This window comes from Amblyomma americanum, chromosome 4 (genome assembly GCF_052857255.1).
Source record: "Amblyomma americanum isolate KBUSLIRL-KWMA chromosome 4, ASM5285725v1, whole genome shotgun sequence".
Lineage (NCBI taxonomy): Eukaryota > Metazoa > Arthropoda > Arachnida > Ixodida > Ixodidae > Amblyomma > Amblyomma americanum.
In genome coordinates, this window is record NC_135500.1 from 88,884,298 (window position 1) to 88,912,268 (window position 27,971).

Consider the following 27,971-nt stretch of genomic DNA (forward strand, 5'->3'; position numbering starts at 1 on the left):
GACGGAGAACCGGTTGAAAGAAACAAGGCTCCAAGCGTCTTCAATAAACTGCTCAAGCTTTAAGAGCATGAAGATGAGCTCAGGTGGGTGAGAGCTTGCCGTTTTAACTACTGCGCTACACCATGGAGGTATGTACGCTATTTTTAGAGAGCTTGCCCTGCCGATCTCATAGCCTGCAACGCTCAGTACGTCGACGAAGCCCACTTAGCAGAGTGTGTGTTTCCTGGTGCTCCCTAAAGCCACGCGTCTATCTGCTGACCTAAAGATTTTATCCTCCTACTAGAATATGAGCGATCTTGTTTCTGCGCATTGCAGCACGTTGCCACAAACTATATTCTTCATGATTCAGCAGTTATCACCATGCGCGATTTTCAGGACACAAGCAAGAGAAGTATAGACGCGCTGGAAGCATGGGCCGGGCCGGATTTGGAGGCCGCGGGTGGAGGCAGAACACGGTGCCGAACCACAGGGTAAACACGGAACCGAACTTGTACGAGCCTTGACGAAACTCTCTCTGCCTTCCGCCGCAGCGGCGCATATAGGGTATTGCACCTAACACCTTTCGGCGGTGTGCCGCTGTGGCGTCTAGCAAGTCCGGGGTTTTTGCTTCGTAGAAAAAATCGGGGCTGAACAATCGTTTTTTGCTGCGCGTGGGTACAAACGTTATACGGTTGCACTCGAAAACTGCTGGACTAGTTCGCCCAGTCGTTCCCTCGAAGCTGCAATCTGTCGCTTCGGCTGCAGGACATCTTCCTAATATTGTGTGGTAAGGTAGAGGGCACATGAGGATGGACTGACTGCGCATGCGTTAATACTGTGCGTAGAAGAAATTGTCTACTGACACAAGCTTCACGGACGACCTCATTACTAGAGCGATGGTGTCTCCAAAACTGCTGAAGCTGCAGTGTTTTGCCGATGCAAAATGCACAGCCTTTCTTCTTATGTCCATCATCAGATGGAGTATAGCGTTTACATAGCCCATTTACATTAATTTTGAGTTTATTTGTTCTTGCGGCTCCTGCCGTATATGCCTGTAGTTTTTGTCGCGGACAGTTAAAGTGGGTACAGTGGGAACATCTGCTATAAAACTAATTATGTATTTTTAATTTGTATAACATTTCACACAGGAACGTAAGTCTGCAACAATGCTGACAAAAACCCATGTACGTTCATAATTTTCTTTTGTCGTAAGAATTTTTTCATCCGTTTGAACCGGTTCGAACACGTTAGAACCTTTTCGAACCAGAACGGAATTTCGCTCTGGAGCCGAACCCAGAAATGAACCCGAAAGGCATGAACCCGAACCGAACTAGAAAAAAGCTTTCTTTTCAACCCTGTGGGAGCAATATCGAAAAATATACATCACTTTCAGCACTTTCAGAGGCGCAGAAAGATTACAGCGGAGCCTCAATAATGTCTAGATGGACCAGCTGAAAACGGTGGCTGCTAACGCGATACTGTGCAACACCACGGAGCTCTGCTACGTGCATTTCAAGATTAAGCACCCCCCTCCAAACTGGGTTGAAAATTTACTGGCGCTGTCTTGATGGCAAAGCGCTCAAATTGTGACATTGCATACAATCGACTTGGAATAATACACATATGAATGACGTTGTTTTTGCACTTGATGTGTGCTCACTTTGTTGGAAGAAACTGCGCTTTTCTTTTGCGAACACATGTGGCACAGCAAGCAAGGGAAACTGCCGCAATAGAAATGAACATACGTGTTCTTAAGCGTTAAATTTTGTTGCGCCCATAAGGAGAAGGATGCCTTGGATAGAAAGCACGCACGGGTGGCTGAAAGAAATAAGGCCCTCCTACGAGACATCGAGGAGGTTCGCAAGTCCCTGAGGAACAAGAAGGAAGAGTTGGTCCCATTGACGCAAGAGCGCCGCGAACTCCTGCACAAGACGCTGGAGCTTAATGTGGGTGCGCGCTTCATTTATTCCAAAGAAGGGTGTCATATTCAGTGTGAATCTCATCGCGGTCAGGCGTTCACAGAGTGACGTCTTACATTTTTTTCTGTCTTTCCAGGCGCAGAAAAATTGGTGGTTTTCAAATTGGTATTCAACCCCGATGCCACTGAAGCAGTAATTCTTACATCCGAGCTTTTATGAGTATGGCAAACAAAGGGAGGGTAACGCCGAATAGACGAACTGCTCGAAGGAATGCGACAATGTGTGTTTTTGTTCACTATGGGAAATTCGTGGTGACAGTAATTTGTGTCTGCTTCACCCTAACTGTTTGTTGCTGGAGTGTTGTTGTCACGTTTACATCCCGATGTACGTTCCCTTCATTCATTTTCTCACGGCGCAGTTCGCGTGTGCACCAGAGTCATAGGTACTGTGCCGGTTCTTTCATCGCAACATATCTTACAAGGGTCCTGTCAGGAAGTAACCTTGCAGAGATTCTGAACATAAATTCGACTATATCGATAGATTACCATATTCCAAGAACAAAGGCACCACTTTCACTGAGAACAGGACTTATACAAGACAGAAAAAGCCATAAAAAATAAATACGGGTGCCGCATCCCCCCTCCCTCTCATTGTACAAGGCCACAGCAGTGCGTTAGCACAGCTTTTTCACGAAGATCCCAGCGGCTTGGCTGCACAGGCGTTAGCTTGAAAACACTGGTGGCGCCTTTTCGGCGTAGACGTCACGAGATTGAATGGGGGGACCGAAAAATTACGCAATTTTCTCAGGAATAGAAGCGGCTTTTGCTACAGAAAAGAAATACCCATGCAGAGCCATAGAACAAAGAGAGCTGAATACAGCTGTCCTAAGTCTTACTCGACGTTTCTCTGCGGGCGCTGTTCATCGCAGCAGGGTTGGACAGTGCGCCGTGGACCTGCAGCATGACGTGAGCGCAACGTCAAACGAGCATATAGGAAATGGCCGCCCCCTCGGAACTGTGATGGATAGAGGAGCAGTGTACGAACAGTATTTGTATTTTGCATGCGAGCGCTGAAAGGCGCTTGATATTCATCGATGAAGGAAGTAGCCTGCCTGCCCCTTCAGCAAGTTTATGACCTGAGCAGAAAGTTTAAAACGAAGTTGCCCCATCGGCTGACAACGTGCATCAGGAACGCTGTGAAAAAAATTGGTGCAGTGGTTGTTGCGGGGACAGCCTGAATAAATTTCATTCTGGACTCTTATTATGGGGTGGACGTGCTGTGGCCCTTGTTGAGTAGTCAAAAGTTTTTTTTTATTTTGCGGTATTATTAATATTATTGTCCCCGGGGTCTTTAAAGTCACTAATTGGACGGCGAGAAAGAAAGGCTAACTCTGATGTTATTCGCAACAGTGACGTTGTCACAGAAAGCTAACTTTATGCCTGATTTTTTTCTGTAAAGCACTTGGCATTCTCTCATATCAGATGGTCCTCAAACCGCGGTCTTAATGCCAGAGTGGTTTATCAGCACGGTATGGGTGTCTCGACTAGAGTGGTCTGGCTGGGGAGAAGAAAGGCTGTAAGATGTACTACGCGGGAACAAATATGATTGCTCAGCACATGACGACGCGAGCCCAGTCAGTCGGCTTTGTGCCCATGTCTGGATGGTACCTGCAACTGGAATTAATTGGCCCAGAAACATAGGTAGGCGAAATCACTCGTGAGTGGACTCACCTGGGCTCACGGTCATTTCAGATCATGATCTGAGTCGTGAGTGAGCCCGGGCTCACATTCACATCATGATCTGAGTCGTGAGGGAGCCCGAACTCATATTCAGATCGTGATCTGAGCCATGAGTACGGGCTCACATTCAGATCGTGATATTATTCGTGGTAAGTCCAGGCTTGCATTCTGATCATTATGAGTCGTGGTGAGTCTCGTCGGGTTTCCTATGCACTCGTAATATTTATTAGCTTCTATTCGAGATAATGATGCAAAGCTGTTTCATAGTTTCCTTATGTGTAATTTATGTGGCTGTTGCACTCTACATTATTAAACACGAGAAAAGTTTATTGGCCGCCTCGCTTGGTCTCGGTGGACCTTACCTGTGTCTGGCTGTAAAGCGCTTGCTCTAGTTATTTTGTTGTTTCTTAATTATTTGCAAAACGCATGTAGCGGCCTCAGATCTTTGCGTTCCGTGAGGGGCAGCTACAGGCTTATATGCCTATCAGGGAGGCATGTCTACAGGCTAGCGGCAGTAAAGAGCCCATCGCATCTCAGTGTTACGTTTTTTTGCATTTTGACTTTAAGCTACCCGCCATGGTAGCTCAGTGGTTAGGGCACTCGGCTACTGATCCGGAGTTCCTGGGTTCAAACCCGACCGCGGCGGCTGTGTTTTTATGGAGGAAAAACGCTAAGGCGCCCGTCTGCTGTGCGATGTCAGTGCACGATCAAGATCCCCAGGTGGTCGAAATTATTCCGGAGCCCTCCACTACGGCACCTCTTCTTTCGTCTTTCACTCCCTCCTTTACACCTTCCCTTACGGGGCGGTTCCGGTGTCCAACGATATATGAGACATACTGCGCCATTTCCTTTCGCCAAAAACTAATTAATAATTAACTAAAGCAAGTCATTAGGTCTCAACTTTACCCAGTTTTGTCAGCCAGTGCACTATGTTTTTGACCTTCAATTCTTTCTTTCTTATGCATACAATGTCCCAAAACATACTCCTTCTGTACGCATAGTCAGAAGGCTAGACCTTATCCGGCAGAAAGGAATTCATACACGTGAATGTCGAAGCTAAATGTGGATTTTTTTTTGTTTATTTATTCCGCGCCATATCGTAGTAATGAAAACGCGAAAATTTACCCTACATTTAAAGCGCGGCATGAAATCGACCAAACCCTGAACCAAACGGAGAAAGACGACACAAAGACAAGCGCGGGCAAATATTCATTGCAAACCATTTATTCGCGCTCTTCTCCTGTTCCTCCGTGACTGGCATATTTTAAAGTTCTATGTAGAGCGCAAGGTGGCCAAAAGAAGGAAAACGATGATGTGAAAAGTATGGGACGGTCGTTGGCAGGTTTTTTCTCCTGGTTAAGGATCGTTTGATTGTGCCAAGATTCGAGTAAGAGCCTTTTTTGGTAATTTTATACGGTCCCGGAGATGGCGCTTTCGTCAAAGTTGATTCTATGGTCTGCGTCCTCGGAATGTTTGGCTATCTGATTGTGCTCACTTGCGAAGTCGTGAACTTCGTTTTTGCGTTGCGGCATGGACAAGTTTCAGAATATTGAGCGCGGTCCAAATGAACACCTTCGTTCACAGACGAAATGTGTACCGTCTTGCTCAAAAAAAAAAAAGTGAAGAGGTGCCTTTTTAGCTGTATGAAAGGGAAGGTGTTGAAAGGAAACAGGAGAGAAGCCCAGAAAACTTTCCAGTTAATATAACTTTAAGGGGTCCAGTGATATTCAACACACGTACCACGCCTTGCGAGAGAGATCACAGCATTGTCGCATTGTCGCGTGGAGCCCTCCTACCGCAGCGGCGTGCTGGTGGCGTCGTTGTCCATGTCACCCTGAGCGCGCCGTGGCGCCTTCCTTGCTACGCGTCCCCGGAACAGGTGATTTACTGTAATTAAAGTGTATTTTGAAGCTAGAGCATTAGTTGGCTCGTGCGAAAACCGGGCGTAGGAAGAAAGCTGTGGCAGGCACGCGTGGCATAAATGCGTGACAGACGCCGCACGCGAGTGACGTCATCACAATTATTGCGACTTTCTCCTTCTGAGAAGTGCAAGACGACCTCCGCGTTGAATGGAAGCAGGTCTGGAGGGGCCCTCCTCCGGCCTCCACAGCAAACCTCGTCATGGAAGCACTAGAGGACAAGGTATTGAATGCTTTCACTCCAGCACCCAAGGTCTTCTACCGGTATGTCGACGACTGTTTTTGCATATTAAGGAAAGAGGACGCGTCGCGGTTTCTACATGAACTAAACAGTGTCGAACCAAGCTTGAAGTTCACGGCCGAGTTTGATGTCCCTTCTTGGATGTCCTGGTCGAGCGGAGGGACAATCGCCTTTCGTTCTCTGTGTACAGAAAGCCTACGCACACAGCCCAGTACTTAAATTTTCATTCCAATCATCCAGTTGCGCACAAAGCCTCCGTCGTCACATCACTGACCAAACGTGCGACACGTGTCTGCAAAAGCCGAGAAGATCAAGAAAAGGAGTTAAAAAGAGTGCACGAAGAACTGTCAGCCAACGGTTATCCGAGCCGCTTCATATCAAAGCTACAAGAACGAGCTGCACATCCAGCTACCACTGATTGTAGGACGTATCGAACACGAGCAGGCATTCCATACATGCCTGGTATCAGCGAAGCGTTATCTCGTGTGTTCTCAAAATACGACTTACGCGTGGCCCACATGCCTGTCAGCAAGCTGCGGAATCAGCTAATGAATGTGAAAGACCGACTACCAAATGAGCAGTTTCCAGGAGTCGTCTACAAAATACCATGCCTGAACTGCAATCATGCCTACATCGGTGAGACAGGGAAGTTCTCAAGACGCATAAAGGACCACCAACGTGATGTAAAAAACAAAAAGCATGCCACAAATGCGCTGGTGGGTCATGCACACGACACTGGCCACCAGATTGACTGGGGCAATGCCTCCATCTTATCTAAGGAAAGAAACCTGACGACGCGCCTTCTGCTGGAATCGCTATTCATCCAAACATCACAAGCAACATTAAACAAGAACGCTGGCCCCATACCAGGCATCTACGCCCGATCTTTACGTCACATTCTCCGGATATAAATTCGCCACCGCTCTTGTCCTGCTCACTGTGAACAAGAAACCCATACGGGTTTCGAAACGTCTTTCTTTTTTCGACTATGGTCAGTGACTGCTACTTCACTTCATTGCATCACCATGCCTGACCAGACGGATTTCCGTCGAACTCTTGACTACTATGAGGGACTGGCACTGTTATTGCATTAACTAAAACCACTTCTTTTTTCTAGGGTGCACTCGCAGAATGATGTCGAACTCGTGGACGAAAAAACGAACGCCATTTTGGCCGGCAAGGCACCAAGGCTCTCCTCGTTAAGTCTCACCACAAGGAAAAGGTGAGTGCTCTGTGAGGTTTGTGTTGATTGACGCGTTTAGTTAGATTCACAAATGTTTATTTATTGTATGAATTCCGCCCATTAATATTCTAAAGGTGTTCGTAGTTTGTGGAAATTTATTTCTTCCAGAACTACGCAGGCGCATGTTTCCAAACTTACATACATTCGTGACTGGACTGAGCTATGTATTGCAGCATTACCTTCTCAAGGGAAGTTGACTGCTCTAAAAATAAATGCACGATGCCTGCCGCAGCTTTTGTGGCTGCGCTTATCACCTCTTTATCGTGCAGTCCTGTTCTCATAGCCTATTTGTGCTATATGCAGATTGCTAAAGAGAATAAAATACACAGAAGCCTTAGCCACAAGCACATTGTTGGCTTCAGGGGCTCCTTCGAGGATGACAAGAACATCTACATAATAATGGAGGTCTGCACCCGATGGGTATGTTCACTCTTCATGCACCATGACTTTTTCACAGTCCTGCTTAGATTCATCTTATGGTTTTTGAGCCTCAAGCTGCTGCCGTATATGCCAAGCAGCACTCTGCTCGATGCTTCGTACGTTCTTAGAGAGAACAAGTAGTGCCGTTATTTCTAGCTTCCAACCAATATTTACTCGTCAATTCCTACATGTAGCCTTGTTTCAAGTACGCAAGAATGGGAGTGGGCTAGTGTTACGATGTATGCAATTTATGTTTGTTGACGCGTATTACTCCGGCATGATATTTTAACGGCGTTGTATAATAGCAGTTGTTCACGTATCCTACATTGTCACTGTGTACTGAAGCCCGCAGCAGGCACAAAGTTGGCAAGGCAAATTGGGATGGCAAAACACTTGTATCTCCTTCAAATTGCGACACCCTCCCCCGCCTCTTCTCCTTAATAGCATGCCTATACATAACATCGCTTCTGGAATACGGTCACGTGGCTGTTGTTACTACTCAGGAGATACAGTTCTTAAAGGTGACGTATCGAATATAGCGCTTCAACTGGCCACCACTTTCTTTTGTTCGGACAGAATTCTCCCGGTTCATGTTTTATCAGTCAGCTCTGGAACTGGTACTTTCTTCCTTCAGGCTTTTTTGAAAGCATTTTTCTGTAGAAGTTACCGTGTCCTTAGGATTAGCTATCCTTTCGTATTTGTTTTGCAGTCTTTGATTGGGGTGCACTGCCGCCACAAGTACCTCACTGATGCCCAGGCACGCTGATTCCTGCGCCAACCGCTGCTTGCGTGCCGGTACATGTTGCAGCAGCGGTTCATACACCATGATATTAATCTCGGCAGTTTGCTTCTCAGCGAAAATCTGGAGCCAAAAGTGCGCAACATTGGTCTCGCCACCCGGCTTGGTCACATGGGAAAACGCAAGAAGACTGTGCGGAACCCCCAACTACATTGCTCCCGATATATTGGCCAAGAAGGGGCACAGCTTTGAGGTGGACGCCAGGTCAATCGGCTGCACCCTGTGAGTGTTACACGCCACCAGAGATATTCAAGCATTCGTCTCGTAAGGAAAGGGAGGTGGGTATTAATAAATATAATAATAATTGGTTTTTGGTGGAAAGGAAATGGCGCAGTATCTGTCTCATATATCGTTGGACACCTGAACCGCGCCGTAAGGGAAGGGATAAAGGAGGGAGTGAAAGAAGAGAGGAACAAATAGGTCCGTAGTGGAGGGCTCCGGAATAATTTCGACCACCTGGGGATCTTTAACGTGCACTGACATCGCACAGCACACGGGCGCCTTAACGTTTTTCCTCCATAAAATCGCAGCTGCCGCGGTCGGGTTCGAACCCGGTAACCACTGAGCCACCGCGGCGGGGTATTACGAGATAGAGTAAATGACTGTCACCACTCGCTTCTAGTGCAACTGCTAGGCGGTATGACTTCAAAGGTTTAGCGCTCCACTAGCTGTATTGCTGTTGACCGAACCCTGTAGCTGCCGTAGCTATGCCGTTTATATTCTGAGTAATTGTCATAGCGTGCCATGGCGAACACACTTGAAGTGATATGCGCCATGCAACAAATGCTCATGATGGGTAAAACACCACCTGTCGTACACGGAAGCGGCCTCCGTTTCTCGCTGTGTAGCTGAGTTATTCAACGCATTAAGGCTGTAATTAAAGCGTTGCCAACCAGTCGTATGCTGGGAATGAACAGAGAGGAAGCAGAGACAATTGAACCACGTAAGCTGCCTGAAGAAGGCGCATTTCTGGAACAAGACAGCTAAGGTAAACAACTGTGCGCATTTACTTGGTCTCGCAGTGTACGAGTAGGTAAGGAGAAACCGGGCAATTTGCAGCAGTTCGTTCCATTTGCTCGTTCATCTCTTCCGGCACAGCACCTGGCACTCGAGGTTTAGTCACTTTTGAGAAGAGCGCTGTCAGACAGGTCCGAATTGTCGTATAGATTAGGTCTTTATATTTAGCCAATGAATGTTAGATTGTCAATAAGGAACACTTTTCACGGCCCGTATAATTTTTCAGCACTTATAAAACTGTACGAAGTAGACAGGACGAGGAAAGAATCAATGATGTCTGCGTCGTTACCTCTTCTGGTCCTGTCTTCTTCGCGCAATTTTGTAATTACTGAGTCTATGACCAGATTAGCCCAACGTCATGTGTCACTTCTGTTCATCTTCGTCTGTTCTGTCTTCTTGAACCGCCTAAGGTGTCCATGAAGCACAGCATGCATAAGAATGTTGGCATCGATATTATTGTAGCCTCTTTCGCTCTCCCTCTCTGGGTACCGCATTTCACTTTGATGCAACAATGCTACTCGCGTGCAGAACTTTTCTCCTTGCATTTAAAGCTCTGCCGGCCTCTGTGGGAGGGGGGTGCTTTTTTAAAGCAACGTCCATTTTTGTTACATACAGGTTGGAGTTCCGCGTGCTATTGGTATGCCTGTTTTGCGTAGGTTCACCTTACTCGAGGGGAATCCTTCTTTTACAGAAAATGTGGATGGCCGCGACGCCGTGACACTATTTAGATCTTCGATTAGTATAGTTTTCGAATCATGTTATATTGTCTTGCCATTGCTCTCAGTTGCTGCGAAACAAAGGTTGTTCCCCACGTATTCCACGTTTCGAATCCAAGAGATCCGGTGTTGTGTTCGCAGTGGAACTAGTCACACTGAGTTTATGGACAGAGGAGGGGGATGGGGCAATGAATATTCGGTTACTCGAAAAGTTCGGGGTGGTGCTATTGAATGTTCACTTGGAGAAAATTCAGTTTTATCATGGTAACCGGGAACTCCGGCTACTGATCCGGAGTTTCCGGGTTCGAACCCGACCGCAGCGGCTGCGTTTTTATAGAGGAAGAACAATAAGGCGCCCGTGTGCTGCGCGCTGTCAGTGCACGTTATAGATCCCCAGGTGGTCAAATTATTTCCGGATGCCTCCACTACGGCACCTCTTCCTTCCTTTCTTCTTTCAGTCCCTCTTTATCTCTTCCCTTACGGCGTGGTTCAGGTGTTTAACGATATATGAGCAGATACTGCGCCATTTCCTTTCCCCGAAAACCAATTATTATTATATTGGTAACTGAACTGCCTTAATAAGGTCACATTGTTTTCTGGCATCGCGTCCGCAAGTTACGAAGTGCAGAGCTCGATGTGACCGCCTTTTCTTCGCTTGGAGATAGGTGAAGAGCTTCTCTTTCAGTGCCCGACCTCCAGTAAGAGCATATGCGTAACTGCAGGTCACATTCTTACATTCATGGCGCTTTTCCTTCCTCGGTTCTTAACTGTTGTTACCTCTTTCCAGAACTCCGGCCTTCGCTTCTGCGTAGTCTTGTCTGTTGACAGAGCCTCGTTTTCTCTGGTGGCAGAGCACAACCTCTGAAGAAGGCAGATGTGGATTTCTGAATGATTAAAGCGTAGTGAACAACGTGGGTGTACTCTTAGGGTAGCAAATACGAAATGGGTAACAGTGGGCTGCAGTTTTTTTATTAGCGAGATCTGAGGTTCGACCTTGGCAAAGTGCCGGTGGGACAATAAGACAGAACTATGCGTGAGCAGTGCTTTGGCCGCGCACTTTCGTATATGCACCCTTTATTCAGTGTAACATATTTATGAGGAATGAACTGAAGGGAGGTTGCATTTAGGCGATGATAAGACAGGAGCCAGCTGAGTGCGCATCTGATCACTGCGCGCAACTGAAACGCGTACGTCATGCGATAAAAAAAACACTTCTGCACATAAAGCGCGAACGATGTACTAGAAACAGTGCCTAGCCGTGCTAAGAAACGGTCCACTTGTTTACGCATCTGATAACTGTACGCTTCTGCGACACACACGACAAAAGAGAACAAGCAACAAAGCAACACAAAGCACCCGGTCTGTGTAATTGTTTTTCTCGTGTATGTGAGTTCGAACTAATCAGAGACGTATTGTTACTGCAAACGAATTATTTTTCCCATTTTTCGTGAATCCGAAATATTTAACTGGCCAAAAATTTGTCCAAGAAAAATGCGCCGAAACTTTGTCGACAATTCAGGAAATCTCCGAGATCAGCTTATTGTTCTGTCAGTAAACAGAAATAACACCGCGGCAAATTCTTATGACCGATTTCTCTTCACGAAGAGAAACCAGTGGTTTCAGTGACTGCTCTTTATTTCAGCTCGAGGCTGACCCATGAAGTGCATGCTCCAAAGGAAGCATTTAAAGGGCAACCTTCCTTACCTCTCGGTCGACTTTTGGTTTGTTTTCTTTTCACATTTATGGCTTGTCCTTATTGTTTTCGCGAAGCGTCTAGAACTCAAAGATGAGCTAAAAAAATGTCGGAGCAATTGGCGCCTTATGCGAGCACGATTATGTAATCAACGAGTTGAGCATATGGCTTATATGTGATCCTATCTCCTGGCTAAGGCTGCAGCACCTGAAAATGTCACTTAGTCAATCTTTTATTCCTTCGCACCACTGTGGATAGGATCCACGATAAAATTACTCAATATGAGGGGAGCACAATTGGTCTTTAAACAGTGCTCCGGAAATTAATTTCTGCGAAATATTCTTAACAGCCACTTAATCCACAGTTCACGGCTTGCTCGAAACGTAGCAAAATGAAAGAAACCTTGGTCATCGAAACCCCAGCAATATAAGAAGGGTCAGCATAATGGTCTGCAGTGTGGGGCCCCGCGTACGATGGCTGCAGCGGACGTGCTACTCTGCTTGGCAAAGCCACAGATTGTGCGTCTGAGGAAATTTATCAAGCTGAACTGGGTTGAGGCGATGGCTCGTCGTGCTTCATCGTTGTTCCCGGTTGAGATCGCGAAAAGAGTATTTACAGCTTCGGGCGAAATACGCACTAAGAAGCCAATCCTGAGCATACTGTGCTGTTGTACCCTGACCGTAAAGGGCACACGAACTATGAAACACGTTGTTTAAATGCTGTAAGTAGATATCACTAACGAAGTGCGGTTAGAAACCCCCGTGCCCAATGCATGAGCAGCTAATGAGCGAAATGGCGGCGCAGGGAAAGTGGACGCGGTTCTTTTAGTTCTAGCTCGTTATGCCCCCATTCCCGTGGTGTCTGCAGTTTTTCACACGACTGCTCGCATATTCCATATATCTTTCCCTGCTCTTGGTTGGCATTAATATTTACGAAAAAGGGCGCAACCACGTATGTTCACTAACTTAAAGGGACAATAAAGGGTCATGTAAAAGTAGGCAAGACTGATAGATTGTTCCTCGGGACCACTAGCGGTGTTTCTTCTACAAAGAAAGGTGGTTGCTCAGGAAACCGAAAATGAAAGTACCGAAACACTTACGTATCTGAAACCTGTGCGAAAAATGAACTGCCTCGACATCATATGTATGAAATTTTTGCAATACGACCAATCAGAGGCGCCACGAGCAGATACCGGAAATTCGACTGAAAACATAGTCCACGCAATAGTGGTCACGGCGCCAAGCTGTAAGTTGCTGTAGCAGTGTGAGGAAATCTCAAATTTGTTTCGCCTGTGCCTACTGATGGCCGCGGTGTCTTTTGTCGACAGCGACCATGCCATCTACATGTACCGCCTCGCAACACTTAAGCGTGGATTTCCGCCGGAGTTGTTCTCGGGCTCAAGTATGCGCGCAGCGTCCTGGATAGACTTACGAGTGCATCATCCTAGCCAAACTGGGCTGCTTCTCGCTGCACCATCTGTGCCATTATTTCGCGGTGAGTGCCATTATTTCGCGGTGAGTATGAGCGCTTACTGTACGAGACTTTAGACAGCAATAATTGAGTCTGGTTTCGTCCTCTTTATTTACATAATCGAGATGTTAGGGGCGGAGACAAAAAAAAAACTAACATTGGAGCTTTATTGTGCGGCTGCGCTCACGTACAATGGTTAAAGTTTTGGTACGCAAACCAACCCTTAGAGAAAAATAATACGCTTGTTATATACTTCGGGATATTTATAATGTGTTTTAAACATCTTTGGTATGCATGAATGCACTAAGAATATGCCCGAAATAGGATGCTGAAATTTTATGGTTGGTATTCGAAATATATTGAGATTTACCAAAAATACCTCACTTAAAGCATGGTTCAAGCACGTTTCAAATACGTGAAAAATTATGAATACGGTTTTAGCATCTTGTCAATATATTAAAAGTGTACTTTCTGTACTTTCGTATAAACGAAATCAATTCGTCTGAAGTATACGTCACTTAAAACATGATTGGAACACGTTTCGAACACGCGAGTAAATATGTATACGGTTTCAATTGGAAATTGAAATTTGTGCTTTAGGGAAAGGAAATGGCGCAGTGTCTGCCTCATATATCGGCGGACAGCTGAACCACGCCGTAAGGGAAGGGATAAAGGAGAAAGAAGAAAGAGCTGCCGTAGTGGAGGGCACCGGAATAATTTCGACCACCTGTGGATCTTTAACGTGTACAGACATCACACATCACACGGGCACCTTGGCGTTTTACCTCCATAAAAACGCCGCCGCCGCGGTCGAACTCGAGCCCTGGAACTCCGTATCAGTAGCCGAGCGCTCTAACCACTGAGCCTCCGCGGCTGCTTCAATACTGTCATATCCATCTATATGAACCCCCCGTGTAGAACCTACCCAGTGTAGTTAATATTTTTAATGTATTTTTTTGGTACACCTAAATGTGTTAAACGCATATTTTTAATATCTTTTTAGCTATTTATTATATATTTTTATTAAGTGTTTAATGTATTAATTGTATATTTTAGTGTATTTTAATGTTTTTAAAATATATATTTGTATATATTTAATATATAATAAATATACAAAGTGAACACAACTGTTTTTTGATGCATTTCTGAGAAACTTCAAAATATTACTCCTAACATATATAGAAAGCATTCGTATTGCAATTTAAGTAAAGGAACAAAATATAGAAAATGAACACGAAATAATAAATATGTTCGAAATGGACTTGTAGCACGGCTTTTTTTTGGTGAGGGAACACATTCTCCTATACATTGGCAACAAAAAACGAAGTAATTTCACTTGAGGAGGTAATGAGCGAGATACCGTTTACAGAAAAATAAAAGAAAAATGCACAGAAACATCGACCAAGTAAATTGAGACACAAGAAGTTGAGATTAACACAAGGACTTCAGTAATGATGGCAAAACGATTATGAGCATTTGGGGTTCGTAATTAGTCCTTATCTGTGAAATGAACATCCTTCGCGATTTCGTATGGCATGAGCCCACTTCTTAAGGAAATGACGATGGATATTGTTTTTTTTATACCACTTTAACTAAACTGGCATATTTGTGCCGTCATGATGGATGTTATAAATACTTCTTATAGCTCTTTTCTGTATTATATTCAGCCTGTTAAAAATGTGTGGTACTTCCCCGGAGAGTAAAACAGTAGTTAATGACGGAAGCAAACATTGAAATAAACAAAATTAGTTTACAGTTTTGCGGATGAAAACACCGCAGTTTCCTTGAAGTACCAACTATTTTTGGTATTGCCACAGTGTTAGCCATTTACTGGCACCGCCATGCGGTGGGACAGCACCCGCTGGTCTTCTTTGTCTTCACCGGCTCGTGCGTTCGTTCGCTGAGTGCGTCTGCCTGGCTGGTCCTGGAATGCCCTTCTGCTCTTTCTGTCGGCTTTCGGTGACATTTTGGTGGAGGTGCGGGATGTTTCCCAATGCACGAAGAGCTCCCAGAAACTCCGATGACACCCAGCCACACCCAGTGAACACGACACCTGTCCACAAGGCAAGCCGCCGCCTACGAGACTTAAATCCTGAGTTCCGACCCCTGGCGGCACGACCCCGCGCAATAACGTCCACTTCGACAAGTCAGACCACCCAGAATGCCGTCAGTTCCCCACCGCTGCTTCTTCATGTGCCTCGCTCTCCCACCTCAATTCATGGCGACAAGTTCGAAGACGCAGAAAACTGGTTGGCCAGATACGACCGAGTCGCTTGGTTTAACCTGTGGTCAGAGGACCGCAAGCTACGCAATGACTTTTTTGCCCTGGAAGACACCGCCAAGACGTGGTTTGAAGACCACGAATCCGCTATCCCCACATGTCAAGACTTCCGGCGACAGTTGCTCGACACCTTCGGCAGCAAAGAACGGAACGAGCGAGCTGAAGTCACCCTGCAGTTTCGAGCGCAGCGGCCAAATGAGAGCGTCGCCATGTTCGTAGAAGACATGACGCGGCTCTTCAACCGCACAGATCCTACCATGTCGGAAACGAAGAAGGTGCGACATCTTATGCGAGGAGTGAAAGAGCAGCTTTTTGTAGGACTCGTGCGCAACCCTCCTAGCACAGTGGCTGACTTTGCTCGGGAGGCGTCGAGCATGGAGCGCGCCTTGAAGCAGAGGTTCGCGCATCACGGCCGTCCGGCGAATATAACTGCTATGGACGCAAACATGCCGCTGTCCGGCACCGAGAGTGAAGCCCTCCGTTAGCTTGTCAGGAGCATTGTGCGTGAGGAGCAACAGAAGCTTCGCCCTGTCGAGCAACACCCGGGTGTCGGAGCCATCTCGGATGTCATTCCCGACGAAGTCCGTCGAGCGGTGCAGCCAATGGCGTGTCCCCAGCGGCTGCCTGAGCCGTATGTCATGACGTACAGTGAAGCATTGCGCAGTTTTGCGCCAGCACCACCGGCGTTTTACTGCCCTGCTCCTTGTGCGCCGCATCAACGCTCTTCAACTTCGACTGCCCTCTCCGACGCACGACCACCCCTCAGCAAAGCACACGCGTGGCGCACATCGAACAACCGACCACTGTGCTGCCAATGCGGTGAAGCCGGCCACATATTGTGCCACTGCCCGTATCGTCGGATGGGCCTGCGAGGGTTTTCACCAGATGCACCCCGGCCACGCTATGGTGAACGACCCCATGACATCGAGCATTACCTGTCGGCCAGCGTCCCCCCTGCGCCTTCGCCACAGCGCCTGTCCAGGTCGCCGTCGCCCCGTCGGTTCTCTACCCCAGGGCGGCAGCCGTCCATTCGGCAGGCCCGTAGTCCACGCCTGGAAAACTGAAAACGGCGACCTCTGGGGGTAGGGCCGCCGTTGCTCTGCAATTCGAACAAGATCCTCCGCTCGCCGACATGACCCTTCAACACGATCTTCCGCTGCTCCGACCCCTTCCGACGCCCAGAACAGCCTCTGCTCGACGCCCCATTTCTACGAACACATCGACACTCCTCTTCGGAACCATCCACTGCACGCGTTTCAGAAAATGACGTTGTTTCAACCGAAATACCTGTCCTCGCTGACAACCACCATGTGAATGCCCTCGTCGATACCGGCGCAGATTTCTCAGTTATGAGCCGTGGTCTTGCTACCCTCTTGCGAAAAGTGCTGACACCTTGGCACAGAACACAAATTCGGACCGCTGGCGGTCACGTGGTGATGCCGCTCGGCGTCTGCACCGCTAGGATGGAGATTCGCGGTATAACCTTTACTGGTTGCTTCGCTATGCTGGCTGAGTGCTCCAAGGACCTGAACCTCGGTCTCGGTTTTCTTCGAGAAAATGGGGCTGCATCGACCTTGGCGAACTCGTGACATTCTCCGCCCTATGCACAGTAGCCGACAGCAGTGCGCCAGGAAACCCGTTTTTAGCGTGTCCAGCGACCACGTCACTCTACCACTGCGTGCCAGCTTATTTGTTACGGTGGACTGCGACAACCCCCGCGCGTCCAACGGCATCGAATATGCAAACTTGTCTTTACTGCTGAGCCCACAAGTCTGCATCGCACGGCGTGTCGTTGCCTTGCAGAACCAGTGAACTGAGCTTCTGGTTACGAACTTTAGCGCAGAATACCGCCACTTGGCGAAAAGTATAGCCATCGCCTATTTCGATGAAATTCGCGAGCCCGCCACCCACTGCGCGTTGTCAACTTCCAGGGACACCCCTCCAGGACGACCTAGTCTGAGAGTTAAGGCTGACGTGAACCCTGATTTGAACGCTGATCAGCATCGCCGCTTGCAAACCATCCTTGACTCTTTTCATGACTGCTTTGCGACCACCTCTAATGTCAGGCAGACGTCCATAACGAACATCGCATCATAGTTGATGACAGTGAGTGGCCTATTCGCCAACACCCCTATCGAGTGTCGTAGGCAAAGTGAGGCGATACGACTGCAGGTGGACGAATTACTCCAGGATGATGTCATACAGCCGTCTCCAAGCCCATGGGCTTCGCCCGTTGTGCTAGTCGCCAAAAAGGACGGGACACTGAGATTTTTTGTCGCTATCGAAGATTTAACAAAATTACCAAAAAGGACGTTTACCCGTTACCTCGACTCGATGACTCTTTAGACCGGCTGCGTCATGCCCGCTACTTTTCTTCTCTTGACCTCCGCACTGGGTACTGGCAGATTGAGGTAGACGAAGGGGACCGCGAGAGGACAGCGTTCGTTGCTCCTGACGGGTTGTACGAGTTCAGGATTCTCCCCTTCGGCTTGTTTTCCGCTCCTGCCACCTTTCAAAGAATGATGGACACTGTCCTCGTTGGCCTCAAATGGCAGTCCTGCCTCGTCTACCTTAATGATGTCATTTTTTCTGCCACCTACGAGGAGCATCTCAAGTGCTTGAGTGCAGTACCGGAGGCCATACGATCGGCAGGCCTCTCGCTCAAACCAGAGAAATGTCACTTTGCGTTCCTACGGCTGAAGTTCCTGGGTCATATCGTGAGCGCTGAAGGTGTTAGCCCTGACCCTGACAAGACGGCTGCCGTTTCTGCGTTTCCTACCCCCGCTGATAAGCGTGCTGTGCGCCGTTTTTTGGGTCTCTGCGCCTATTACCGACGTTTTGTGCGAGACTTCTCCCGACTAGCCGAGCATCTAACTCGCTTGACAAAGGACGACCAACCTTTCATCTGGGCCCAAGAACAGCAGACGGCCTTCGATGACCTCAAGAACCGCCTCCAAACTACGCCCATTCTTGGCCACTTCAACGAGAAGGCGGACAAGGAACTACACACCGATGCCAGCAACGTTGGTCTAGGTGCCATCCTCGTTCAGTGGCAAGATGTTGTTGAGCGCGTGATTGCTTATGCAAGCCGCAATCTGTCTCCATCAGAAGCGAATTATTCTAACACGGAATAGGAGTGCCTTGCTGTCGTTTGGGCGGTGACGAAATTTCGCCCATACTTGCACGGTCGCCCATTTCGAATCGTGAGCGATCACCACTCGCTTTGTTGGCTCACGAACATTAAAGACCCATCGGGGAGGCTGGCGCGATAGAGTCTCCGCTTGCAAGAATTCGATGTTACCATCGTGTACAAGTCTGGCAACAAACACAGCGACGCAGACTGCCTGTCCCGTGCTCTTCTCCCGTACACCATTGCTGACACGGAAGACGATCCCGCTTTTGTTTACACTTTAACCACGTCCGTCCTTGCTCAACAACAGCGAGATGACGCCGATCTACGACCCCTCATAGAGTACCTCGAAGGTCGCACCTCGTCGCCGCCCCGTTTCTTCACACGCTGGCTATCATCGTTCTGCTTGTGCGGTGGCATCCTCTACAAGAGAAACTATGATCCCACGGAAACTCCGTACCTGTTCATGGTCCCAGTGGTGCTTCGAGACGAAGTTCTGCACGCATGCTACGACGACCTTTCTTCCGGCCACCTCGGCTTTTCTCGCACGTTGGTGCGGATACGGCAGAAGTATTACTGGCCCCGGCTTGCTACAGTTGTCCAGCACTACGTGAAGTCTTGCCGCGAGCGCCAACGTCGCAAGACACACATGTGAAGCCGGCCGGCCTATTGATACTCATTGATCTGCCTCGAATCCCTTTCCACCAGGTCAGCATGGACTTGCTGGGACCATTTCTAACATCATCTTTGGGCGACAGTTATATTGTAGTTGCCACCAACTACCTGACCCGCTAATGTGAGACGAAAGCCCTTCCCTGCGGCACCGCTGTCGAAATTGCGAACTTTTTCATCTTTAACATTGTCCTCAGTCACGGTGCCCCTGAAGTCGTTTTAAATGATCGAGGCACGGCTTTTACATCAGCCCTTACTAAGGAGGTTATGCGTCTCAGTGGCCCCAGTCACCGTCAAACCATTGCCTACCGTCCTCAAACAAATGGACTGACTGAGCGAGACAATAAGACCATTGCCGACATGCTTTCTATGTACGTCGACGCCGGCCATAAGAACTGGGACCAGATCTTGCCTTAAGTCACGTTCGCATATAATAACATTGCTTTTCAAGCGACGACGCACTTCACGCCGTTCCGTTTGGTGCACGGTCGCGAAGCCACGACTATGCTGGACGCAATGTTACTGCCAGACGCTGCACGTCCCTCTGTCACTGGCGCTTAAGAGTTCGTTCGGCACGCAGAAGCCGCCCGCCAGCTAGCTAGACAGCGAACCCGTACCCAGCAGGAAAGCGACGCTCAACGTTACAATCTTCATCACCGGGAGGTGCATTACCACTCTGGCGATGAAGTTTGGGTGTGGACCTCAATCCGTCTGCGAAGTCGCTCCGAAAAACTTCTGCGCCGCTACATCGACCCCTACGAGGTACTGTGCAAACTTAGTGACGTTAACTACGAAGTGCTCCCACAAGAGTCTGTTCGCTCCTTCAGGCGGCAGGCGGCATCCGAAATCGTCCACGTTGCCAGGATAAGCCCTACCACGCCCGCTATGACTTATCCTGCCAAGTCCGGATTTTCGTGACTCCGCGGCATCGGGGCGATGCCCTTTCTAAGAGGAGGGGCAATGCCACAGTGTTAGCCATTTACTGGCGCCGCCATGCGGGCGGACAGCACCTGCTAATCTTTGTCTTTTCCGGCTCGTGCGTTCGTTCACTGAGTGTCTGCCTGGATAGTCCTGGTGTGCCCTTCTGCCCTTTCTGCTGGCTTTCGGTGACATTATCATGACAGCTGTGTTAAGGCTCCAAGGCTTTACACAACAGGGACCACATACAAAAGCGCTGACCCACCTTTAGGTGGATGCTCTGTATCGCGCACTAATTTATTTCTTGGTCTGAAAAGCAGGGATTTTGTTTTGTTTATGATACTGGCTAATGAGGTTACCATGGAGCCGGTATTTAAAAGGTCTAAGCAACTGTTTGCTTCTTCGGTCAGGTCGTTTGTGTTGCTAGCGGAGAATAGGCGCGTATAATCAGAATATATTACGAAAGTTGGTCGCGGGTTAGTAATGAGAAGGATGTCATTTATGTAGATAAAAAAGTTTCCAACGCACACAGGATTTCACACAACTTGAGAAAGTCAAGAGGAAGAGAACAAACGTTCGTCTTTCGGCTCCGGATCGCTAGTAAAGTCTGCGCAAGCGCGTAAATCAAATAGGGTGGAGATAATTCGGTTGCACCATAAACCATCGCGAGAGCTATGCTTCCTGTTCCGCAGGCTTCGTGTACTCAGAAACTTTTTCTTGTGGCCGTGCATGCGTAGGGCAAGCCGGCAGGTGCCTTAATAAAAGATTATGAGAGGAGTACATTCTGACAGAGCGCATTTCATCCCATCTGGACGTTCGCTGCCGAGATTGTAAATGCATTACGGAGTTGAGGAAGACGAGCGTGCCGTGTAAGTGCGGTGACAAAATGACGAGAAAAACCATTGTGGCCGCAAAAATCGCGAGCCTGAAAGAATAGCGCTGGGTCAGCTCCCCTTCCGTAGTTTTTCTGGATTATGAGCCGGGCTTCTTATCGGAAGGTGAATAATCACGGTTCTCTTGCTTCATTTCTGGTTCCGATGTCCGTCCATGAGGCTTTGTTGTTCTCGTTTTTTTATGCTTCTTTTACATTAACCGAGGTGTAAGGACAACAAAACTTCAGTGTTTAGTCAGTGAACTCGTCTTCCCTTTCTGTGTCCTCTGTGACGAGTGCGTTCTTTTGCTTCTTGAATAACAATCTAACTCGACAAGTGTTACTAGTATTACGACACACATGCACTGATAACTTTGCTGGCTTTTACAACAAAAACGTATTTTGTACGTATAAAATGTCCAGAACATATGCATTCTTAAGATATCGGTGAAATATGGGACAAAGAAGACATTCTCTTGTGCACTGAACAGAAATACCATATTTTCCAGAATGCGTGTGCGGACTAAGGATGCTTAAAATTTAAAATTTCTTCCTTTATTTAATATCTGCACGTTCAGGCTGTATGACATTTTTCTTCTCGAAATTAAAGATAATACTACGAGATATACGATGTGTTTCTTGCTATTTCGTTGGTCTTTGTCTCAGTACTTGTTTCTTTGGCCTCCCATCCTCATCGTGCAGATGACTGGTTTTGTGTGTTCTAACTGGTGTCTTCCTTTAGAATGATGTCGTTTCTATGACTTGTGACTAAAATGAGACTAAAGCACATCTCCAGTCATGAATACAATGAAGGCAGGGTCGCGATGCCTTGAAAAGAGCAGTTGCATTGCAGGGGGAATTTAATTCTCCTCGAGGTGGTCTCCGCAAGCTGTATTGCAGGTGCGAGATATGACTGTAATATTTTTTTTCTCTTCAGCAATTGAGTCCTGCTGATTTTTTACTGTGTGCGAACTCTATTCCGTAAATTAATGCGAAATGAACTCACACAAAACCCCTCAGCATAGAGTGACGTGGTCTCTGTTCGTCGAGGAAAAGCAATTCCAGCACAGGTGAAGGGTGATCACAGGGAGAAATCATCGCGTTAAAATGCATATTAATGAAATTGCATGCAATGAGCGGGGTTGATAAATGGTTATTTAGAGATTGATTCAATAATGAAGGCAGTGTGTATTCGCATGGCTGGGAGCCATAACAGGTGTGAGGATGGGTAACATCCGATCATGTTGTGATTCTCTCATTTAGAAATAATATTCGGCGGTCGGTAAACAAAGTTTAGAAGTTTTTCTCGACGGTTTTGCTGCTTTGGGATAAAGAATTGATGTTTCCATTATTGCAACAAGTGAGGAACACCTAATTCTCAGCGCATATTTACACAGCATGAAAGATAGCACCGCAGTCGCAATTACCACAGCGGTGGCCTGGTCATTTGAGCCTCCGCAACGTACAGGGAAGGTGCGAGGTTCGATGCCCTACGTCGACTGGTTTCTGAAAGGCACAACCGTATCCCAGGCCTGATGCTCCGCTTCTTTTTTGACTCCATTTTGGTCATAGGAAATCAATTTTTTGCGCGGCGCTCTTTGGCCTCAGCTGCCGAAGCGCCATTAAAACTAAATCATCATCATCGTAAAGATGAAATACAGATAGCGAACTTCTCTACCTGCTAAGGTGGTTGAATGTAATCCTTAGTTCTCCACAGCGGCATCTCTCGTAGCCCAAGTGCACTGTCCGGACGCTAATCCAAGCACACAAGCCTCTCAGAGTGGGTGTCTCGCACTCTGATTTCGCAGGAATATGCATGCACTGTTCTTACTTCATTTGTAGTTCGTACGAAGTGGTGTAACGACTCCTTCTCCTCACGCTCCCTATTTTCACCCTCGTCACTCCAGGAAGTTCTTATTTTCGTGTGCCGAGAAAAGACCACGGACCGTTTCAGTTGCGCATACATGAAGAATCGTGTTCAAGAAAGCGGAGAAAATAAAAGATTGTACAATGGTGCCGTCTCACTGTGCTGTAGTAATTTGAGGCATTAGTCGCAGCCGTGGTACGGCATGTGCAAGATCTATCCCACACGCATACTCGGACACTCCAGCACGCACGGAAATGTTGTTTCAATTGCTTCTCTGATGATTCTGCCGCACCATGTGTCACAAAACCTATTAAACGCTGTTTTGTTTACAAACAGCTCCGCACATGGAAAGGCGCTGTGATAGTGCCGTCCCTTTGGCCCATGCGCTCCCCGCAGTAGCATTAAGCGGCGGTTCGGCGATCAAGACTGTTCAAAAGTTAGTTCAAAAGAAAAATTTTCTTCTTCTCTTCGCCCTTTTTTGTTCTATGGCGAGAAGCTCCTATATAGCTGCCCGCAGGAAGAGAAGTAGTAGAGATATGGGGAGAGATTGTAGACTAAACACCTCAGGAGCGAAGGAGCAAGACGGCTGCATCAAACCGAAACCAGAACAGAACTGCGAGCCATGGCTGCACGAGCCACGGCCAGGGCCCGGATTACAAACTCGCTCTAAAGTTGTAGAGCGTGACGTCAAAATGACGACAGCATGACGACAAGGCGAGACGTCAACGTGTGACGGAACGCGAAATCAACCAATGAATAGTAGGGTGCCACCCAGGAAGCATTTATTTGCACGACAAGAGGCCTATCTGCACGGCAAGGCGCCGTGTGCTAACTTTTTTATAAGAACAGGCTGTGAATAAAAGAAACATTGTTTTATTCTTTCATAAAAGTATATTTCACTTTTATTACCATGAAGCAAAACAAGAACATTGCAAATAACTGTCCTCGTGGGTAACATTTGTTGCCATGAGGGCGCGCTGGCAGATGTAAACAGTGAACATGGCGGCCTTCAAGAAAATAGCCAATCCCACGGCTAGTTTGGTTGTCCTAAGTGCGCAGAAAACACTTATCGAAGCCAGTGAAGGCCACGGGCCTCCAGAAAGGAACCTGCAAGAAACGTCGGAGCTGAAAATCTACGAAGACAACTTGAGGTAAGCCTGTGTTGTTAGTTTAAAGATGCCACGTGCCAAGTATATGATTTGGGTTCTGTTTCTTTTGCTTTACGAAATACAAGACGACAACGAAGCACGGTTTGTTCGATAAAATAAACTTTTTTGGCCTCATGAACGTCTGGCACAAATGATTCAGTTGGGAAGGAGCAAAAACCAAGCAAGCCGTTTGGACGCACACTAACAACCTTGCTTGTTTTCGTTCGTTCATGGCTGTGCTTTAAGTTGTTGCAGCGCAGCACGCGCATATATTCCTGTAAAAAAATATCAGCCTGAACCCAGAGCAAAGGTTTTTTTTTCCTGTTATTCCCTGCTTTCAAAAAGCGGAACAGAAACTATTGCCTGTTTTCCCCGCTGTGTTCGCTGCTGCAATTCTCTGCGCGGGAATTCTAGTCTCGAAATGGCACCAACACGAAGAATGTCGAGCGAGCAAGAGCTAATCATAATAGAGTTTATGAAGTGCCATCCGATCCTAGCTCGGGCTTCTGCCGACCTAACAAACTCATACACAGCTGTTGAAAAGCGCGAGCTGTGGAACCAGCTCGCGTCGATTCTCAACAACGAGGGGCCGGCCGTTTAAAAACATTACGTCTGTGCCTTGCGCCTTACAAGCACTGGTTATTCTATCTGTGATTTATTTTATTCTCGGAGGAGGTGCAGGAATGCATAAACAAGTGTTTTAGCATTATTGATTGCTTCTTTTTTGCTAGTGCTCTTTTAGCTTCATGGTTCGCCAGTGCCAACCAGCCGCACCTTTTACCCTGTTACAGCAGAGGAGATGAACAGGGAGCCTCAGCAAGTTGTCGACAAGACACACTGAGCCCCACAGACCGTGAGTTGGCTTGCCATTATTCAAGCTCCATACTACCCTTTCTGGCAGCTGCTTGAAAGTAATAGCACTATCCTTGCTGGCAGCATTTGCAGCAGTAGCCGAATAACTGCAGTGACTTTGCACAATCCACAAAACTCTCTCTCCGGCTTTGCTACGCTGTGCAGAATGTTTCTCTTGCAGTGAGGCTGCGATGTCTCCTATTAGCCTAGAAAATATGCACATAAAATATGCTACAAAAATGCTGCCCAAGATTGCTTTCCTGTATATTTATGTCAAGTCCTTTAACACATTGTACCAAATTCTTTGCTTATTCCATGACGCATTGCGTGATGAGCATATTTTCTTTCCCAACGCTACACCGGGGCCCTCGGCGCAGCCCCCACTGCAGCCCTCACCGCGTGCCACTTCTAGCCTTCTTGGGAAGCGACGCCGAGATGAGGCCAGTGAGCTGCTGCCCGAGACGCTGTATGAATCGCATCGTTTGCCAGACCTTGCTGAGGTCCGGAACCGCCAGCACACTGCTTTTCAGCAGAGCGTGCTGGAGATGCGTACTCACAGTGCACACTGCACTTTGCAGAGTAAAAACTGTCACCTTAAGCATAAATATCAGTGCTATCTTTTGAGCACATCTACTTCTGTTTTGACGCCTCTTGAGGGACATGGTTGGGACTGCTGAGTTTATGAAACTGACACGAGTCTTCTACTACCATAATCTGTCCAAATTATCTCAGCACCTGACATTTACATATTACTTCAGCGATATCTCAATGTTGGTTGTCACTAATAATTTGTAATTGGAGTTGTTTTACATGCAGGCCATACGTGAGGTGGCAGATGCTGTGCAGGCATCAATGGGCAGCAAGAGCTGCTCATCCGGAACGTGAACCTACTGACGCTGACCTTACAAAAGCAGCTTGAGCCACCTGCACCGCATTGAATTGTTCATTTTTCTTTGCATTATTTGCGTGTTTTTATACTTTTGAAAGAAAAGCTTTATATGTTTATGTTTATTCAAAAAACATTTACATCTCTACCAGATGCAAACTCATTGAACTACATTTAGTTTGCATTTTAAAATTTCCGTTTTTTGTGTTTATTTTTATTTACATTGTTTGCTTCTCTGCAAGTTGCCGAGGCGTACCATTTTTAGTTTGTGTTCTTGAAGTGCTGTTTCATTTTTTATTTACAATATTTGCTTCTCTGTGAGGTTTATGTTTTTGTATTTATTCAAGATCACCTCTGGCATGTGCCATAGCATCAATTTTTATTTCTTGTAAGCTCTGCAGGCCCTGATGCTCCACACAGACTTTTCATTTTCTTCCAGTTATGTATTTTAAGCTCTTCCAGTTGTGGAAGCCTCCTATACTTTTTAATTTTTCATTTCTTTAAATTGTTTACCTGCAGCTGTGGCAGGTGCACAAGGTGCAATTTCTAGTGCTTGTTTTCTTTCATTTCAATATGTGGGACAAGTGCAATATGTGGGGCAGAGTGTTCTGAAGTGACTGTAGCTATGCGGGGCGTCATAATATGTGCATTCTGGATAAATTTTGAACATTTCGATTTTGTTCCTGTTAAGTTTGTTCGCATGTTCGTATTTTGTCGCATTACTTTTCCTGCTTTTCCGTACAGTGTCCATTGTGCGCATTGTAACGTGTTCTATCCTCAAGAGACTCGAGGAAAATTGAGACTTGCCAGCATTCGTCCAAAGTCACTTCTGAGCTGGTGTGAATGCAGGCAAAAAATATTTGGGGGACGCTTGAGCTCCGCCTTTAAAGGTATGATGCAACAATGTTTATGGCTCTCGTTTGTGGGTCCCTTTACAACTTCCAACGCAGCCATGTTGGCATCATCGTCTGTGATACTCGTGTGTCTTGTACATGTAACATGGTTTTTAGTCCAGTACAATCTACGAAGAGCAATGTCTTGTATAAGACTTGCTGTGCATTCCACCAGTTATGTAATGTGTTTCAGCAAAGTGCACACCTGGGCTACAACGGGCCTACAAGTATGTACAACATGCCAAAGCTGTGACTACTAGCATCCAAGCTTGCAGTCATGATGAAGCATTTTATTAAGGCAAACAGCGCGTAAGCAGACGGAAAGCAAAGAAAACATAGGACGTCTGCTTGTCGTGTGTTTCTTCTGCTTTCCGGCTATGTCTTTCGCACTGTCCGCCCTTAAAAATATACAGCCAACTCGCTGGTTTGGCCACAGTGTAAGATAAACTGTTCTTGTGCAATCTCTGTGCAGCACTCGACAAGGCATATGCGATTCACTGTTGATGCTGCATGATTTTGTTTCCCTGCTGTGTTTTACAGTTGGGGAAACTGGTATGAACAGCTGTGGCGAAAAAAAATTATTGTGACCAATGAATAAATGTGGGGCAAAAACAAACGCTTTACTGGTGCCTTGCGGTCTCCACACTACACTTTTCCTAGTGCACATTCCTCAAACACGTAGTGACCGCAAGCGACTGTATGGCTAAATGGGCAGGTCGACGTAAGTAACGGCGAAAGATGGTGTACAAGGATGCATTTCACTTGTTGGACGAGCTGTTTTGGCGTGTATTTCGACTTGAGAAGAACAAAGTGCAGTAGCTGTGCGGCAAGCTTGCTGATGCACTGAAAGGCATACTGGTGAGCACTCTCGGTGGAGCAGTAGCTGGTGTATGCACTTGATATCTTGCCACTGGAGGCTTTCAAGCACACGTAAGAAAAAGTAATTTAGAAATGCTGGAATGTGGCTACCTGTGGCCATGGCCATCATATCACACAGAGGCTCACGCACTAAGACAAGACAATGGCACTGCCAGTAGCAAGAGTGGCTGCGACAGCTCGCCACGTCAGCACGGTGAGTCACTGCAGCCACAGCTGCCAGATGGTGTAAAGCTTACTGCCGGTGGTGCTGTTATTGCTCCTGCTGCTGCCGCTGCTGCTGTCGCGGCACCATCTGCAGGTGTGCTCGCCTCTGCGGACGGTTTGTGCCAAAGAGGCTAATGATACGGTTTCGCATTGCTCTACCACGCAGGTAGGTCATGCGGGATCCTGTCCACGCCAAGTACCCGGCAAGCAGAGGC

At 47.2% G+C, this 27,971-nt stretch overlaps 1 long non-coding RNA gene across 1 annotated transcript; it reads left to right on the top strand.

Moving 5' to 3' along the window:
• Window positions 1-65: 65 nt before the first annotated feature.
• On the top strand, window positions 66-27,970 carry LOC144130241 (uncharacterized). The gene is made up of 4 exons (XR_013314022.1): window positions 66-128; window positions 376-470; window positions 6,915-7,019; window positions 27,923-27,970. It is a non-coding gene; the product is annotated as an uncharacterized LOC144130241 (long non-coding RNA).
• The last annotated feature ends 1 nt before the right edge of the window (window position 27,971 follows it).